Here is a 10,859-nt window from a genome sequence, read left to right on the forward strand (position 1 = left end):
CAGCCTGAAAGACAAAACAAGACGGAGTTACAAAGGCGGCTTGGCAACCTGCATCCACGCATATCGATGAGGGTAGCTGATCAACGTGAGAGAACGGAGGCAATGCAAGGGCCAGTGCCAAGCGGACTCTTCGGGAGAGAGGCAATGACGAGACATTTCCCACTCGTGAATCTATTCCAGTGAAGACTCATCAGATCTTCACAAAGGCACCGGGAGTTCAAAGATGGAGGACAGGGGCTGGCAAGATGGCTCTGTGGTTTAGAGCACCCTCTCCTAAACTCTGAGAGCCCTGGGCAGGATCATGGTGCTCAAACATACGTGCAGGCAAAACATGTGTACACAAAGTAAGTCTTTTTTTTTTTTAGACGACAAATGGAGAATAACAGAGGTTCAGTCCCTGTCATTAGGGAAGCTAGGAGTCCACTAGGAACTGGCCACTGAGACGGGGGTGCTGACTGGTATAGAAAGTATAGCTCTAAGAGACTGGAGATGTAGCCACTGGCCAATCAGAGCAGCCCACGAAAGGGCCTCCTGACCTAGAGCCTGGCTCGGGACCTGGCTCCATTATTAGATCCTGATGAGTCTTGAATGTGAGCTGTCACCAGAGGCTGGTCTGATCCACGCCTCCCCCTCCCCCCTCTCCCTCCCACACACTACGGCTTTATTTTGGAAATTTGTGGAACCTTTAGGAAGTGAGCCTCACTGGAGGAAATGGTCACTGGGGCCAGAACTTGAGGAGTTCTAGCCTGACCCCACTTCCTGTCCAGTCTCTGCTTCCTGAGGAAGCAAGGAGTCTTGGCTGCCTGCACACTCCTGAACCATGGATTAGCTGGCTCCCCTCAACTGCGAGGCAGAGTAACCTGTCTTCCCTCCAGTTGCTGCCTGTCAGGAAGATCATTAGCACGGTGTCTATTCTTCCCCCAACCCTCTAAAAATAATTACATTTATTTATAGTGCTACTATCGCAGGGGGAGGGGAGCACGTGGGCCACAGCACGCACAGTCAGTTGCCCCCTTCTACCGTGTGATGCCAGGAGTCAAACTCAGATCCCTAGGCTTGGCCACAGAGCCTTTACCCACGGAGCCATCCTGGCGGCTCCCTCCTCGTTCACTAAAGTTGCGAAGGGATGGCCTCCCTTTATAAGGAAGGACACCAAGGCTCCTGGAAGGCTGTGTAGCATTGCAAAGCCACACAGCCAGCTCTGTAAAACTCGGATCTGTTGTATCTGTTGCCCCTGGAGGGCAGGGGCAGTCTCTTCAGCACTTCTCGGGGTGAGTCATCACACACTAAGTGTTCAATAAGTAAATGTGTGCTCTTTATAAGGGTCACACTGGGCCCTCTCCCAAGAGGGTTCCGGATTAAAGAAACCCCACAGACATACGTGGTTTTAACTAAGGGTCAGGGAAGCCACAGTACAAACCATCAGAACCATCCACGCAAGCTCTGCACATACCGGAGGCCCAGGCCGTCTAAGCTGGTCTTACGCTGAGACCCCATCAGAGCAAACTTCATATCGAAGGGGCTCCAAGGAAGCCTCACAGATCCTTAAGAGGCTGCGTGAGAACTAAGACTAAGCTAACGATGTCTGGGCAGCAGTCCTGGGGAAAGCCACTGATGGGGCCCCACGGTTTGGTCCTTCCTGAGGCCACCAGTGGAAACTCACAGTGTGTCTGTCTCAGCCAGGACAGCCTGCAGTGTGTATGGCATCGGGGAGACAGCAATGGAATAAGAAACCATGGAGTTTGATAGGGATGAAGGATGGATAGGGTGACTGACAGAGTGACTGCAGTGACAGAGACCCCAGTGGTCCATCTGGGATCTGCAACTGACCTAGGGGTGCTTAGGATGTAATCAGAGGGCTAGAAGCTGTTTAATGCCTCATTTTAAGGCATGGCAAGACGAGAAGTCTGTACCATCCAAGACAGATTCAACCCACTACTGGATGAATCCACGGATACAGGAACCACGAATGCCGAGAGCGGTTGGAATTGCGTGTACAATGAGAAGAGCCTCGGAATGGCTCACGAAGACCGAAGCGTCCCTCGAGCTGCCTGAGGGATGTACCCACTTCCAGTGCCTGGTCCTCAATCTTCAGTCTGAGGCCTCTGGAGCCCACGTGTCTCTCTGGACTCCCAAATACCACAGAGATCAAGGCTAGACCCTGCATTCCAGACAAGTATCCAAGCCTCCTGACTACCACACGGTGCTTGTGACACTGGCTGCTTTGTGCCACCTCGCCGGGGCAGGCCTGGACTGCTTTATAAACTCTTGGTGGCATTCTGCCTGGGGCTGGCAAAGCCAGACAGGGCACAGGAAGGGGGGGGAGGGACAAGGGGAGGGAGCAGTGACATCCCAAATAAACCTCGTGGTTTGGAAACCCTCTTCCTTTCCCAGAGCAGGAGACGCTGTTTTCCACATTGGCCGAGGAATAGAGGAGAAGGCAGGGTGGGGGTGGGGTGGCTACAGAGGTCTGGAGGCCACAGGGACGCCTCATGTTGATGTCTTTTGTGACTATCGTGTTCCACTGTAACCTACACAGGAGCTTTAGGCTTGACGATGGAAAACAGGGTGGAGAGCTTCTACTCAGGAGTTAGGAAGAGGAAGGAGGAGCTGCGGTGTGGCTCAGTTGATAGGGTGATTGATCGGCATTCATGAAGCTCTGGGTTCGATCCCCAGCATCCCCTAAACGTGGTAATTCTACTGCTCAGGTAATTCTACTATTCCTGGAGACGGGAGACTGAGGGTTCAAGGCCAGTCTAAACTATTATGTGAGAACTTGTCTCAAAGAGGGAATAAATTCAGGAAGGGAAGAAGGCACAAATTCATTGTTCTGGAAGCTCCCGAGGGAAGGAAAACAAATTTGGGCCAGACTTTTCAAATGCTCTCTCAGAATGAACAAAAGGTGGCATTTACACTACACCTCTCAGGGTGAAGGTACTTTTTGGGCCCCTCCATGCCTAAATCCCTCATCTCTGGTCCAGATCAGCACCCTAAACTTCCTCTCCTCCATTCTTCTTTTTCTTTTTTTTTTTCTTTTCCGGAGCTGAGGACAGAACCCAGGGCTTTGGGTTTGCTAGGCAAGCGCTCTACCACTGAGCTAAATCCCCAATCCCACTCTCCTCCATTCTTGCATCTGTCCTTGGTTTACACCCACAAGGCTCACGAGTTCCCCCACCCCTTAAAAGAAACAACTATGGCTCTCCCTCCTGGGGCCCATGTGCAGCAAAATGGGTTTCAAAGGAGCCAGCTCCTCACAGGAGTATAATCCCTGCCAGCCTCCTTTTCTGAGGTATGCGTCCGTGTTCAGGAAGACATTCTACCATGTCAGAATGGGCAAAGCATTTGGGGGAACTCAGCCCAAGGGGCTTCCCTTAGAGAGTCAAGATTCTTGCTTATAGCCCAAGTGTAGGACTCCGTACTGTAACTTTACAAGAAGTGACTAGCCAAGAGTTTGCAAGGCTCCCCTTGGGTACAAACCATAGGTCTGGTTGAGAAATGAACGTGTACTGAGAGACCAAATGGAAGGCTCCTGCCTACCCAGGGATGTTCTTGCTATGTCTTAGGTCTGAGCTGGGCCTAAGGCAACAGCCTGAGGGAGCAAGTCGTGGTCTATAGGACCCTCTCGGAGGCTGGGAGAAGCTGGGCCTATGGCTCAGTTGACAGAGTGCTTGCCTAGCACGCAAGAGGCCTTGGGCTCAGTCCCCAGCACCATGTCGTGCGTGCCTGGCAGCCCAACACTCCCGAGGTGGACAGAGCAGTAGCAGGTCCTCCCTGGCTACATGGAAGTTGAGGTCAGCCTGGTATGTGTGAGGTCCTGAGAGACGGGGACGGGGGTTGGAGAGGTGGTTACCTGTCCTCGCTGGCAGTTCTGTCCCATAATGTAGAGGCTCTGGCTATGCTGTTTTCCCAGGGGTCTTCTGTCCTCCGAAGCTGGGTCTCCTGATCCTAGAGGAAGGTTTAGAGTTCAGAAGAGGCCCGTGAGCATCTCTGCAGTACCACTCTCTCCTCCCCAGCTGGAACTCCATACTCTGATCCTGAGAACTACACTAGATAGAGGATAGGCCCTTGTTTCTAGAAGGCTCCACGAGCCCAGATAAAGCCATAAGCACAGATATAAAGTTTCTAGCAGAGTATTGATTATTCTGGAAGCACTTCCTGGACTCTCGCCTGGAGGTAGAAGCCATGTTCTTCCAGGAAGTGATCGGCAGACCTGGGGAGGTACCAAGGCATCTTCCAAAGGCCATCTTTTCAGAAGCATGGTTTTCATCCTTGACTCTGCTTGCCCTGGCCTGTCTAGCTTAAAATATGGTAGGGAGACGCTCAGTGCTAAAAACAATACAAGGTGCTCATTTTAAAGTCCAAGGATACAAAAGTAAGTGGTTTTTTAAAGATTGAAATTGCACTCCTGCAGAAATAGCACCCATTACTCTAGGTGCGTATCCTTCTTTGTGTTTCTCACCAGATACCTGCATATCAGCAACACGGAGAGAGAGACGGGCTACCACGTTCTTTCTTTTCCATTGGTTCTATCTGTGCGCACGTGCGCATGTGCGCCACCTGGAGCATGGGAGGTCCACGCAGTGGTTGAGCAACCTGCCAGTGGGTTCTGGGGATTGAACTCAGGGATTCAGGCTTGGCAGCAAGTGCCATCGCTTACTAAGTCATTTCACTGACCCTAAAGTATTTAAGTATTTTTAAATCTATCCCTTTTCCATGGAATACTGAAAGTCTTTTTTTTTTTTTTTTTTTGAGGGCCTGATGCAGAGCATAGTAAGAGTTAAATATACTGAGTAATTAAAATTCGCTAAGACGGTACTTACTGGGGAAAAAGGAATGGCCAAGACAATGCCTGTATTACTTAGCTAAGTGGGTAATAATTTCAGTGTGTGTGTGTGTGTGTGTGTGGTGTGATTTGTGTTTGTGTGTGTAGTATATGTGTATGTGTGTGCCTGTGTGTGTCTCTACGTGTCTGTGTACTTGTGTATATATGTGTGTGTCGTGTGTGGTGTGTGTGTGTCTGTGTGTACCTGTAATGCCTTAAACGTACACGGTTTGTCAGTTTGACGCCAGTAAAGCTGAGTGGTGAATGCTATCCAATTAGTCAAGATCGATGGCCCCTTTGTCCAATCTCTAAGAGACAAAACAGCTCCTGACTGTTCTGTGCTTTGGCTAACAATTGGAATGCTGAAACTACCTCAAAAGAGTCCCCTCTGCTGGAGGCCTTTCCCACTCCAACGGGCAAGCCAAGAACCCAGGCTTTCAAGCATGGATACCATGCCAGACAGCTGCCCTGAGTCCCAAAGGTTGGCAGCAGAGAGATCTGCAAGAGTATGCTACACAGGCACAGACAAAACTGGATCTTCAGTCTTGCTGTTTGTCCAGAGCATCAGACTTGGATTAGGTACTGTACTTAATCCCCGCCCCGGAGGTTTCTGTATGAAAAGAAATGGAATCGGTATTTATGTTCTTTAGGGTGCTGAGGAGTAACTGGATTGCTTGTGTACCGACACCCCCGTTTAATGTACCACTCCACGTAGTAACGTGTTGCCTGTAGCTTCAAGATGAGGCTCAGATGCAAAGCAGGGATACATCGCTTGAAACCCTACTTGGCCTCTCACTGGCTTTGACCTGGGAAGACGTCTCATTATGCAGCCCTAGCTATCCTGGATCTAGGTAGACCAGGCTGTCCTAAAACTCAGAGACCCACCTGCCTCTGCCTCCTGAGTGTTAGGATTAAAGGTGCACGCCATTGCGTACTGCCTGGGAAGGCTTCTCAATGGAGCTGCAGTTCCCTCAGCTATGGAATGGGCATGGTCAAAGGCTTGTTTACAAACAGCCCTGGTGTCGCTTCATACTGAGTGAGTGCTCCCTGTTCACACCGAGTGAGTGCTCCCTATTATTTGTGGACGGACTGGAAGGACCATGAAAAGCTTAAGCGAAGGCACAGCCTACTCAGGTAAGCTCCAAGGCAGTGAAGGGACTTTGAGTGTTTTGTCTGTTTTTGGAGACATGGTTTGTCCATGTAGCTGGCCTTGAACTCACAAAGATCTGACTGCCTCTACCTTCCGAGTGCTGGGATTAAAGGTGTGTGCCGCCACGACCTGGCAGGAACTTTTATATATGACCTTTTATTTACCATTTTAAATCAGATTTTGTATTTTTATAAAACTGGATGAATATAGTCAGATGTATACATTATCAGACTGTACACACACACACACACACACAGCATGCACATAAAAGGAGATGCCCATCTCCCCTGGAGAAACCTAGCCATCAGCAGTACGTTCCCCAACCCAAAAACACTTACCTGGCCTCTTCTGGACTTTAATGCATATAACGTCAAAACGATTAAAAGTGCATGAGCAGGGGCTGAGAGCGAAGAGTATTTTATAGACAGGCTCTCATGGAAGGCTTTGTCTGGTCCTTACTTCAGCTTTCTGCACAGAGGTAATGCTGTGACTCAAAGGCTCCGGCAGCCTGTGCTGATGAGACCCGGTAGCCGACCTGGCCCAGAGCAGAGACTGAGCCAAACCCACGAGCATGTGCTGGCCCAGATCTCATGGCCATTCTTGTGCCTTAACCTCCCAGCACCAAGACTATGGTACTACCACACTGGGCATACTTGATGAGTTTTTGTAATTTATTGTTTTGTTTTTGTTTTTGAGTATTTTACTCTGTAGTCCAGCCTGGCCTGGGACTTACTATGTAAACCAAAATAGTGTCAAACTCAAGACAGTTCTCCTGCCTCAGCCTCCAAAGTGCTGGAATTACAGGCATGAGACACCACATCCAGCATCGTGTCCGGTTTAGCTTTGTCATTATGAGAAAATGCCTTCCTCTCTCAACTCGACAGGCTTTTAAACAGACACGCACACGCGTGCACGCACACACACAACACACACACACACACACACCTGACTGCCTTTCCAGCACAGAGGCAGCTTCCCCGACCTGTCCTGGACCGTGCAGCATCCTAGAGAGAAGTTGTGTTCCCCATCCCATTGGTGCAGCTGATGGAGACGCTAGATGATGAAGCCTGGTCCTCTTTCATCCTCTGCTAACCACCAACTGTTACCAGGGAGATGAGCGGGGGAGGGGAAGGAGCTCTGGGCATCTGTTGGAGGCTCTTGACGGTAAGTTTCCCATAGGAGATTGCTCAGACTGGAGGTTAGGCAGAAATGAGGAGTGTGTCTGTGGCCCACTGTTCTGGCAGCTTGGGCTGAGCTGGGCTGTGTGGTCCCATCTGTGTGGGCCGTTCTTGCTGGGTGTGGACATTCCCCATCACTTCAAGTGCCCTGCAAGGCCAGGGGCCTCTCTGGGACAACGAGGGTGTCTAGGACTACCTTCCTTCCTTCCAACAGGATCAAAAACAACCGTCTAAGTGCGCGTCTTCCCAAAAAAATCTGGCCCAGGTACCATTATGAGTTTCAGATGAGAAGTTTCATTTCTTGGATCAGGATCTGAATCTGAGGTTTCTGATTTCTCTCCATGCCAGTCACACCAAAGCCCACAGTCCAGTTTGCTGGTGACCAAGCTCCTCATTCCTTTCCCAGCTCTGGCTTCCCTTGTGCTGGACACATGCTCTCCAATTAACGTAGAGAGCTGAAGCATTCCTTCACAGCAGACCTTGTGCGGTCTTCCCCGGAGGTCAGACAGCTTCCCAAGCTCAGACAGATGTTACATGGCAAGACTGAGATTTGAAAGGGGGCTGGAGGCCTGTCTGTGGCTTGCCACACCCCACCATGCCCTGCTGATCTTCTGTTCACTTCAACTCTCCAACCCTATCGGATACCAAGGATTGAACCCAGGACCTCAGCCAGCTAGAAGAGTTATTCACAACTGAGCTATATCCCCAAGCCTAATTTCACTTTTGTTTATTCGTTTGTTTGTTCACTTAAATGTTTAAGACAAGGTCTCCCTAAATTGGCCTTGGACTTGTTCTGTATCCCAGCACAGCCCTTGAGTCTTCTCAGTCCTCCTACCTCAGCTTTGCGAGTGTCTGGGGTTATAGGTCTGTGCCACCCCAACTTGCCCCTCACTGTCACAGTCTTTGTCATTTTGTCCCTCAGCAGCACTGTGTCAATGCAGACACTGAATGTTCATTGTCAAGTTGGAAGGATCCAGAAGCACCTGAGAGATAGGCTCTGGGCATGCCCGAGGAGGACCACATAAATTGATTGATATGGGAAGAGTCCTCTGAACTGTGGGCAGGACCTGGTGTGGATCCCGGACTGAATGAAACGGAGAGATCAAGCTAAATGCAGCAATGCATCCATTGCCTTCTGCTTCCTCGTTGTAGACAGGATGCGACCAGCTGCTCCAGGCTCCTGCTGCTGCAACGCGATGCCCTTGCCTGAATTGTGAGCCGGACTGAGCCACTTTCCCTTCGAGTTGCTTTCGTGTGTGTGGTCTATCACAGTAACAGGGGGGAAATAAGACCTTGGCCTGACAGGGGAAGACAAATCAGGGGTGGTGGTCGTGCAGACCAGCAAGGAGGCAGAGGCAGGAGGATGGTGGATGTGAGAACAGTCCAGACTACATAGTGAGACTCTCTCTCTCTCTCTCTGATGACAGCTAGGAGGGCAGCTAAGGAGACAGTAGGTACAACGCTTGTCTTGCAAACAGTTGACATCAGTTTGAGCTCCAGGACTCGAGGAAAACTAGCCAGGCATGATAGCACACACTTGCAATGTCAGAGCTGGGCAGGCAGAACAGGTAGATCCCGGGGCTTGCCGACCAGCCAGCCTTGCTTGATTGATGAGCTCAGATCCCAGGGAGAAACTCTTAAAATATAAGGTAGATGGCTCCGCAGGAATAATACGTGAGGTTGTCTTTGGGCCTATACACACATGCACATGCATACACGCAGGCACACATGTGCACCTGTACACACAGAAGCATACACATACAACACATACAACAAATGGGTACCAGTGTATGTGGTTGGGGTAGACATAGCACATAGACTTCATAGACTTGTGTTCGAATGCCTGGCCCACAGAGAGTGGCACTATTAGGAGGTGTGGCTTTGTTGGAGTAGGTGTGGCCTTGTTGGAGGAAGTGCGTCACTGTGGGGGTGGGCCTTGAGGTCTCCTATGCTCAAGCTCAGCCCAGTGTGGCTCATGGTCTCCTTCCGGCTGCCCTCAGATCAAGATGTAGAGCTCTCAGCTCCTTCTCTAGCACCATGTCTGCCTGGACATGGCCGTGCTTCCCGCCATGATGATAATGGACTCAATGTCTGAAACTGTAAGCCGGCCCCAATTAAATGTTGTCTTTTATAAGAGTTACCTTGGTCATGGTGTGTCTTCACAGCTATGAAAACCCTAAGATATGGGGGATTTTCCCAGGGTGTCCACTGGTGATCAGTGTCAGTCCAGTATCCACCCTTCGAAGTTCATATAAAAAATGGCATTAGGGGTTGTCATTTAGCTCCAGTGGTCCACCCTTGCCTAAAATGCAAGGCCCTGGGTTCAGGTCCCCAGCTACGAAAAAAAAAAAAAAAGAAAAAAATGGCATTAGCCATCATGCTTAACCATAATGAGGATAAGTCCCTTTCGAATTACTCTGTCGCCCTGGGAAAGTGTCCCTCTCCAGGCAGTCTCCGTGAAATGTATGGGTTAAATTACCGAGGTTTGGGTCTCTCTCGATTCATCGAACCCAAGAAGCTGCCCGAGGCAGAAGGTCCCAGGGAAAGCCCACCGAGGTGTATGGCCCGAGCCCGGGTCCCCGTGCACTTGCCTTGGGAGAGCCTGAGTCACCTCTGACAATCCTTACTTGAGTTCACTCTCATTTTCCCCAAAGAACATCATTTGCCATCTTTTAGAGGTGACTGGGTTCTTGATGGAAAAGTCTGTGGGACTGGGGTGAGTTCTACCTTCCCAGGTGTCTGAGGAACAGTCTTGAGCTGGTGGGTTGGAGTCCTAAGAACAGAAAGAGACAAAGGAGTCAGGTTGAGGTGCTCAGCATACTCTGAAAAGGAGAGCATTGGTCCTGGATATCATGTGGGCCTTGCCCTATGTCCCCTCTAGACCTTGATGTCCTTACATTCAGAGAGAAGACCGTAGAGCGTATCCACCATACCCGATGGTCACCAGGTAGCCTCACAGAAATCTTGGGCAAGAGAGTAGGAACGATGGTGACAATAACGGATGCCAAGGACTGCACTAAGGATCTCCATGCGTGGCTGCCTGAAAGCTTCCCAATACCGTGGGGACCTGAGGATCATTCTACCGTGGGTAAGCTGGAGCTCAGAGAAATCAATTCACCTTTTCACGGAAGAACTTAGTCCCTTCTACCCTAATCCTTCCTTCTAGAGGTGCAGACTAAGGCTCACTCAGAGCTGGTGAGAAGCTCAGAACAAATAAAGACTAACTGAGGTGCTAGTTGTATTTGTCTATTTTGAGACGGAGCCCAGTGTGGTGCTGTGAATAAGAATGTCCCTGATGGGCTCATGTATTTGAATGCTTAGTGGCACTGTTTGGGAGGGTTAGAAGGATTAGGAGGCGTGGCCTTGGTGGAGGAAGGGTGTGGGGGTGGGCTTTGAGGTTTCAAAAGCCCAGGACAGGCCCAGGCGCTCTCCCCCTCCTCACCTCTCTCTGTGCTTATAGATCAGGTTGCTGCTCTAGGCTATGTCTCCAGCACCATCCCTGCCTGGTGCTGCCATGCTCCCTACTTATCAGTCTCAAACCCTGGGAGAAATGGCTGAGCTTCCATGTTCTCCCAGCATCCCACAGCCTGCAGCCCCGACCTGTTATAGGTTGTGGCTGGCATATCTTATTCCTTGCCCACCCCCAAACTCTCCAGCCCAGGGGCTGGGCTGCCCTTGCCCCCAGAGGCTCTTCTCTATATAATCCAGC

Source organism: Rattus rattus, chromosome 18, assembly GCF_011064425.1.
Source record: "Rattus rattus isolate New Zealand chromosome 18, Rrattus_CSIRO_v1, whole genome shotgun sequence".
Lineage (NCBI taxonomy): Eukaryota > Metazoa > Chordata > Mammalia > Rodentia > Muridae > Rattus > Rattus rattus.